Below are 9,170 nucleotides of genomic sequence, written 5' to 3'. Positions count from 1 at the left end.
TATAATTCGACGAATTATGAGTCAAATATAAAACCTCGAGGGTCGGGTATTCTAAATTAGCTATGAATTATCCTAACAAGGAAATTAACATGAGATTGATATTATGTAATTATAGATTGATTGGAGGAATTTGTACAAATTGCTCGAGGTGAAGCATCTGGTATTTCGGCACGAGTACTGTGAGTAGTAATCTTACCGCAATTTGTATTTTCATAACTTGCATGATTTACACATGATTTTTAATATGAATATATTACCGATTATTTTAAGTTGCATGTGGGACAAGTCTTTTACTCGAAAGGATACCGAAATAGTTATTTGAGAAGATTACCGTTGTTTTAAATATTTTCGTTGTCACTAGACTTATTTTACCATTACTTGAACTTACTGTTATCGAAAAGGAATTAAATGATTTGATAAGAACCGAAATGCCCTATTGTTTTAAAATATTTTCTATGAGTATATACGGATTACAGAAACAAGTATAAATAGGAGTAGACATTGAAGAATCCCGTAGCTAACGGCGGGTTCGTTAGACCTGGTGCACCTTGTAATTACAGATTACCGTTATAGCCCTCGCTAGTGGGAAGGTAGAACTAGCATACCGTTACCGATTTCCCTTGAGTAGGGACTACCGTTATATTTGACTTCTTGCGAAGAAATCCACAGTTATACCGATTACATGATCCGTTCATTGAAACCTCCCAAATGTGAATATTGATATTAGACAGTGGTTACCGAGCTTATTACCGAACTGTTAATTATATTATACTACAAGAAAAGCATGATGAAACTGAAAATTATTTATTGTTATGGTCTTTTATTTGAATTCTTAGAGTCGCTCCATAGTCATTCTTTTAGTGTCATGAGTATTATTTATGTATTATAGTCTTATACTAAGTATTGTTCTTTATTTTCAAAGTTGGAGATGAATTAGTATTTCTAGTTGTTAGTGGATTGATTAGTAATGGTGGAGACTCATTTTAGTTGATTGATAAGTTGTCGATTATTTTGGTATGATATTAGGATGTTTGGTTGTTGATTTGAGACAGGAAAATTTTTGGGATAGTCCAAAAACAGAGAAAACTCTGTCCGATTTTCTGTAAAATACCGATAAGGCTTACTTGGGAGCACTTGCTCCTAAGCGTCGGTCATGATCCTAAATTGGTTCGTGACATACTTTTAGTATAATATGATGATATGATAATATAGAATAGATATAAATAGCTATAGATACAGACATAAATATATGCAAGATATTTTCTTATAGTGTATCATATAGTTTGTTCCGATGATTTGCAGAATTAGTTAAACTCGAATAATCTTACAGTTTGTATAACTTTATTACTTTTAAAATTAGTCAAATTGAGATAAATAATTCCTTTTTCTTTTAACATTGGGATGGTTAGAATTTTTTCTAAACATATCCTAAGTAGCAGAATAAGGTTTGAGCCGTTAATCTTTTTATTCTTAAAAGTTAATATTTTTATGTGAATATTGGGCTATCTGTTAGCTTAACATGGAGTACAAAATTAGCCAGCATATTATTCAAAAAACATAGGAAAAATCCGAAGGATTAATTCAACAAGTAACACACATGTCAATGAGAGCATCAGTAGAAATTTTATGTAGATTTTCCTCCAAACAAGGGCATCTACATGATTAATGGTTACAACTTTCATAAAATTGTTATTTTCTCCGGTCCACAATAAGTTACCAATTTGCTTTTGGCACCCGTTAAGGAAATACTAAATTTTAGACGAAAATAGTTAGTATGATTAAACTATCCATTCAATTAATATTGCACCATAGTTATAGTAGTACTTACTTCTCTTCTCAAATGTGAGGAGTAAAAGACTTTTTAGGGATACATACATAAGAGTAATTTTGGAAAAATAAATTAAATTTTTTTTATTATATAGATGGACACTTATTTTGAACCAAAATAAAAAAGCAAATTGATCACTTATTGTGGACTGGAGAGAGTATTAAGAGAGTTGCTTGCAGCCCTTTGCATCAAATTAAGTTTTCTTCGACTTGTCAAAGTTCGTGTAAAGTACTCAAGAATGTATGTTTAGATATTTTACAACTTTTAAACTAATGCTATTTGTGTCAATTAATTTTAAAATTCAAACTTGGTCGAAGTAGTATATATTGATTAAATCAATTTGACTCAACTGAATATGATTGAGTTGTCTATAATAAATGTTACAAAGTATGCTATACAAACCTATTTTTCTTATCTTAATTGAGATTAGGATTCATTTGAGGAAATTTAAAGTCTAGCCAAGACTACGATTGATGATGAATGAAATTTTTCGTTGTTTCTCAAGTCGTCAATGCACAAGTCTTTGGCATGGAATTTTCAAATGAAAACAACACCACACAAATCCTTTCCATTTGGTACACAAGTACTCTTGACATGGGATTTTCAAAAGAAAGCTACAACACACAAATTCTTTCAGTTTGATGTTACTCTTTCACTGAACGTATTCTCTACTCTGAGATGCAGTGAATCATGGTGCATTAAGTCTTTTCTCCACTGTTTGAACTAATAAATTAAAAAAATTAAAAAAAGTTTTCCATAGAAAGGTAAAATTTTTACTAATTGAGTGTAGATGAAGATCTCAGTTTATGGTATTGTAACACAAACTTAGTGGACAATAACATATATTTGTTTCATAATATTAAGGCAGAAAGTTGGGACCCCTGTACTTGACAACTTTTATTTAATTTCCCCTTGAATTTGACGTGATCTTTAATACCCTTCTGAACTTGGTAATTTCATAGCCTGGACGCTGACAATCCATGGGAGTCACATGCGTTGTCACATGGATTTTTTTGTCCATATAGCATTTTTTATAATAAAATATATATTTTTATCTTTTTAAGTCCACCGATCATTTAAAAAAAAAAATTGAACCAACGTTATTCTGACGATAAGTTTTTATTTTTGGCTAAAGATAATAATATTTTAATCAAATTACTTTACATATTTGGTCAGGAAAAGATGGAATACACAGTTAGAACATATTATCATTATGGCATATTTTTTATGGGTTGTTTTAAGAAGTGTTCTTCGAATTTATAACTTCAATTTCGATCAAACCCATCCCAAATCTGCTCCAAATAATCTTTAATTTGTAACAAAGCTTCCAAATACCAACACAAGTAATCACCAATTTAATCAAATAACACCAACCAAAAAGACTCACTTTGTCTTCTTCAATATTTTCTAAGGTCCAAAAATAGAATTTTGAGATTTTTACATTAAATCACCAAAATTTGTGTTTGAACTAAAAGTTAAGCAAAAATTATCAACATTCAAATGATTTTAACATCGATTATTAACTCCGTTCTAATTTATGTGAATCTGTTTGATTGGGTATAGAATTTAAGAAAAAATGAAGACTTTTAAAATTTGTGGTCTTAAACAAGTCAAAAAGGGGTTCAAAGTATTTGTGTGATTATAAAAACTTTTCATTAAGGGTAGAATTGAAAGTTCAAGTTAAATTATTTTCAAATTTAAAAAGGGGTCATTATTTTTTAAACGGACCAAAAAAGAAATGAGTTCACGTAAACTGGACGGAAGATTTAACAATTTTGATGTCAAAAGAAGAAAAAAAAAAGGAGGGGGGGAGGGGGGAGGAAGCCGAGCAAAGACATGTGCTGTAATGGCAATAAATTTCGATTTAAGAAAATGTCATTCTCAAGTCAATGCACTAGTCTTGCCCACGCAAAATGTTAAATCATCGAGTCCATTTGTTTAATAAAATAATTTTTTTTTGCTTGTCCAAAATCAAATCCATGCAATCAAAATAGGAAAATAATCTCTCACACCAGCTATTAGAGTATAAAATTGAGTACAGTGTTGTAAAAGACAGAGGCATGGGGCAGAGTATTTTATTTAATACGAGGTGAGGCATAAGCCCCGATACATGAGGCGTAAGTTCGATGAATCTTTAAATTTTTTAAATTATAAATTAATAAAATATAAAAAATAATCATAAAAATATATAAAGTACATTAAGAGTTCAAAAAATTAAAAAACTCACAAAAATAAAATATCTAGCATTTTTTATAAATGTAAACAATAAAATACTATTAACGTTACTATAAGATAAAAATCAACCATAATGTTTTTTATCTTTCAAACGATTAAAAGATTACAATATTTTAAAAAATATTATCAACTTACATTTTACCTTTTAAAAAGTTAATAATAAATAAACTCCATCAATAATATAATTTAAAATATTACTGTAAATATAAATTACTTTTAAATAGTAAAATAATAAAAGTTCGATAATTTGAGAGACATAGAACTAAAATATGAATACCTATATTAAGTAAAGATGTAAATTTTTGGCTATTCAAATGATATTCACTCTCCGATGTTCTCAATTAATAAATATAAATACTTTAACTCATTATTTTAAGTTACTCTCAATCTTCATATTTCTATAGATGAATAAAACTTTAATCATTCATTTATTAGAGAAATTTGAGTTTCGACAATGCTAATTAGGGAATTTGATGCATGATTTACGCTAGGAACTATTAGGCGAGTCCCCGAGCAAAGAGCGTTAGACGTGTTCCGAGCACACAGTCGATCGCTTGGGTTGTAAGTCTCACAGAACTAAGCCTCATACGTGAGCCTCAGGGAGTAATTTCTCTAGTAAATTATCTCTAATATACCCTCTACTAGATTCTCCCATATCTTGCCTTTAATTCATAAATCTTATTTCAAAAATATCTTAGGACCAATAAAAGCTCTAACCATACTTAATTAAGTAGCCAAAAAAGGAGGGATATGTACTCTATAACGTGAAGGATCATTCAAGTCTTCTTTTACTGAACTATATATTACAGACCTTTTCTTTTCTTCTTTTTTTCATGTTGCTCCCCAAAAGAAAAGAAGAAAAATACAAAAAGTAAGGTTTTTACTAGATGATAATGTAAATGATGATCTCAGTTTATGATATTGGAACACAAATTATTTCATTATTTTTCCACATGTCTTGAACATTGCACTTTAGAATTACTTCAAGAGGCTCTTCAATAAAACTCAAGTAGATCAATACAAACCTTGTCAAGTCACGAACAAGAAAAGAAAAACAAATGTGTAAACACAAATTAGAGACATGCCAGAAAATAAAGCTTAAAAGCAAACTTGGGAATAACCAAATGCCCTCTTATCATTGACACCTGAAGTTTTGAAAAATATGATAGTGTGAGTCAAACACTTAGTATAGATTAGTTGTTGCAACAAAAAGTATGAAAACTAAGATATTAATAGTTACAATAAACTAAAAGAATACCTGCTTCTTTTTTCTCCTTTTTTGTTCCAATCCTTCAGTGATTGTTGCAAGCCATTTCAGATTTCCAGTTGAGATCATGAAATATATTATGGATAATCCAATACATAGTCCACTTCCATATCCCATAAGAGCGCGCAACTTTTAGGAAATCATGGAGAAATTCAGAAGTGCTTTCTTGATCATCCAGCGCATAATCAGTATAATTTGTCTCTGGTATCCAAATATTTCCACAAGCTTTTGAAACAGGGAATCCACGTAATCCATCATTACCTTCATATGAATTGTTTTGAAAGGTAGCAAATTGAGGTCCTAGAGGAATGCATCCTTGGAGATGATTGTGGGAGAGATTTAAGAATTCAAGAAATGTAAGAGCAGCAAGTTGTTGTGGTATCTCTCCTGAAAGCTGGTTAAATGAAATATCCAATGATTCGACTACAGATAAATTTCCAATGATAGTGGTATATGACCTTGCAATTCATTATAAGATAAATTCAATACACGAAGTGCAATGAGATCTCCCATAATACTTGGAATATGTCCCTCAAATCTGTTACTTGAAAGATCAATAACGCTGTAAACTGTCAAAATTTTACTCAGCTCAAGCTCAAGTCCTTTAGTTGCAACTGTCACAGAATCATTGTAATCTCTCTCTCCAACTTTACCAAGATATGTCGGTGCCTTCGTTGTTTGATCAATTATCCTCATGGCTTTCAATTGTTGAAATAGACTCGTCGACAAGTTTCCTGTGAAGGTATTGTAAGAGAGATCTAGGATTCGAAGCTCAGGAAACATATTTTTATCCCTTGAAGTTCTAATGGGTCCATGCAATTTATTTGATCTCAAGCTTAAAACTGTTAGATTTGGCAGAATTCCCAACTACATCGGGAATGTATCACTGAGATGATTATCTCCTAAATCAAGAACTTGCAACTCTTTGCAATTGGCCAAAGATTGGGGAATTTTACCCCCAATTTGATTGTCATACAAGTCGATGCTTCTGAGTACACTTCCAATGCTAAAAGTTGTTGGAAGAGTCCAGAAAGATTGTTGTTGTGGATATCCAAAACCTCAAGATGACAACCCATGTCGCCAAAACATTGTGGAATTGCTCCCTTAAGATAGTTTCTCGCCAAATCTAAAATTCGTAGTGATGTTAAATTGCAAATAGAGGAAGGGATCCCTCCATTGAGATTATTATATGCTATTTTCATAACCTGGAGGCCACTGATATTATCTAGACATTGCTGAATTTCTCCCTGCAAGTTGTTTGTCCCCAAATACAGCACTTCCAATGATATCAAATTGCAGATAGATGAAGGAATTTCCCCAATGAGATTGTTGCTTTGGACAAGTTTCTCAAGTTGCCAAAGGAAGTAGGAATTGAACCATTGAGTTGATTATTCGATAATTGCATATTATTAAGGTTTTTTAGATTCCCTAACTCACTAGGAATGGGACCAGAAAATTCGTTAGCAAAAAGATGAGTATAAAATAGTCAAGTTGCCCAAATTCCCCAACGAAGAAGAAATGGGGCCAGAAAGGTGATTGTTATTAAGGTACAAACGAGATAAGCTAGTCAAGTTCCCAATGAAGTAGGAATAGAACCACTCAGTCTCAGAAGGTTAATAGACAAGTAGTTAGATAACCTATTTCTTCGGGAATGGACCCAGAAAGCCGATTGGCAAAAAGATACAATAAAGATAAGTTGGTCAAATTCCCCAATGATGCAAGAATAGAACCAGTAAGAAAGTTGTCGGACAATTCCCAACCAATAAGATATTTCTTCAGGAATAGAACCATTAAGAAAGTTACTACGCTAGTAACAGAAGATAGGTAACCTATTTCTTTATGAATGGAGCCAGAAAGGTAATTATCATAAAGACACAAGTTGTTCAAATTCCCCAAGGAAGCAGGAATAGAACCATTCAAACTGTTATTACTCAAATCTAACTCACTAAGAGACCTCGGGTAACCTATTTCTTCAGGAATAGAACCATTTAAATGGTTGCCACATATTTGGAGGGTCTGAAGCTTGGCGAGTGAACCGATTTGTGGTGGGATTGTGCCTGAAATCTGATTGAACGACAAGTCAAGATAGACAAGATTAGTGAGTTTACTAATTTCAGGTGGGATCGTGCCAAAGAGTTGGTTCATGCTAAGATCTAACATATTTAAGAAAAGGAAGAGATGAAAATGGAAAATCATAGAGCTTACCAATGACACTAGCATCTGCAATATCCAACTTATTTACCCTGCCATTAAAGCACACAACTCCATACCAGTCATTGCATACTTTAGAACTTTGTGTCCATGAAACCAATAAAGAACTATTCTGGTTTTGGAGAGTTGCTTTCCATTTTAGGAGAGCAGTTACTTCCTCAAAATGTATAAGATAGTGAAAATCTGAAGTAAAGAAAATATTTTGCTGGGAACCTTCATCATAAATCACTAAATTATGTTGAGTTGATTATTTTGGTTTTTGATTGGTGAACTTGTGCAGTATATATACTGTTTTATATTGTAGTAAATCAGTACAAGACTTGCGTGTAGAATACGGCGTAGAATCAGAACGACCTGGAAGTCAATGCATCTTTCTCTCACTCTCCGGGGAAAGTAATTTTTTTTGTTTCCCCGGTGTTCGGTATCCGCATTGGAGCCCGACTATATTCGGATTCGCACCGCTTAGGACCCCATTCGGGAGGAAGCGCTCTCTACCAAGGATTTTTCCATACCCAGGGCTCGAACTCGAAACCTCTGGTTAAGGGAGGAGCAGTCTCATCCACTGCACCACATCCTTTGGTGGTTCCCGGGAAAGTAATTAAAACCAAGGAATAACTTTTCAATTGATCAAGCTTAATTATTACTTTCTTTTAAATTTAAGTAAACCAAAAAGCAAAAAATGATAAATAGTCTTGCTCAAACAAGAATATTCTCTTCAAAACCAGATCAAACCAATCGGACAAAGATGATACAAACATGTTTGGTTCTCAGTCTTAGACCAATAAGCCCGAGTAAATTATCTCTAATTCCACTCCATTAGATTGAGATGAATTTAGATAAAGTAACATTGAGAATTCATATAGTTGACCTCAACTCATTTTAAAAATTAGGCATAATTATTATTGTTATATACTCTCTAGTAGTTTGTCCAGTATGTTCGCCTTAAGACATAAGTTCCAATCAGAAAGTAAAATTTTATCCTAACAGAGTGTTTATACCAAGCCAATAAAAAAAATATTGCTATTTAATCTAATTACAATTATTAGTGCTGAATCATAGTTAACTTTTTTGTGTACATAAACTAAAATAATAATTAATTATACTTAGTAATCTAGTTCGCCATTCCGTTACGCTCCTAACGTTAAGTAAATCTGGAAACAAAATATATTACTGTGAGAGAGCAAATATGAAATCTAAAACTGTGAGACACAAATTTCCCTTCTTTCTTATAGTCTCATCCTGACCTCACAGTTAGAAATTTGAAATTATGTTTGGACATGCACTTTACTTGAAAAGATATTGTGGCTTTGTGAGTGGAGAAAAAAGTTTTATCCATAAATCTCCAAAAACTTACAAATTTTTACGGACAAACATTTTTTTAAAAAAAAAAAAATCTATGAACAAACGGGTCATTAGAATCTATGGTGAGCTCTGCAAGGACAGCTCACTAAGTAATAAATGAAAATATTGTTGTTTTCCAAAAAATCAAATGAAAGCTACTTAAAACACACGTCCTTTTTAGTGCCACATTGAAGCAAGGGTGTCAAGCGACACCCATTCGCAAAAAAATTACACTATTTTGTTAGATAAATTTTTTTATTTTATGTATATTTATTATACGTTGACCTC

The 9,170-nt window shown here is 32.0% G+C and overlaps 1 pseudogene; it reads right to left on the bottom strand.

Annotated features, from left to right (window-relative positions):
- Nucleotides 1-5,136: 5,136 nt before the first annotated feature.
- On the bottom strand, nt 5,137-7,788 carry LOC104212551 (receptor-like protein Cf-9; annotated as a pseudogene).
- Between the last annotated feature and the right edge of the window lie 1,382 nt (nt 7,789-9,170).

This window comes from Nicotiana sylvestris, chromosome 4 (genome assembly GCF_000393655.2).
Source record: "Nicotiana sylvestris chromosome 4, ASM39365v2, whole genome shotgun sequence".
Taxonomy (NCBI): domain Eukaryota; kingdom Viridiplantae; phylum Streptophyta; class Magnoliopsida; order Solanales; family Solanaceae; genus Nicotiana; species Nicotiana sylvestris.
Note: the sequence above shows the minus strand (reverse complement) of the source record. Positions and strands in the feature narration are given on the sequence as shown.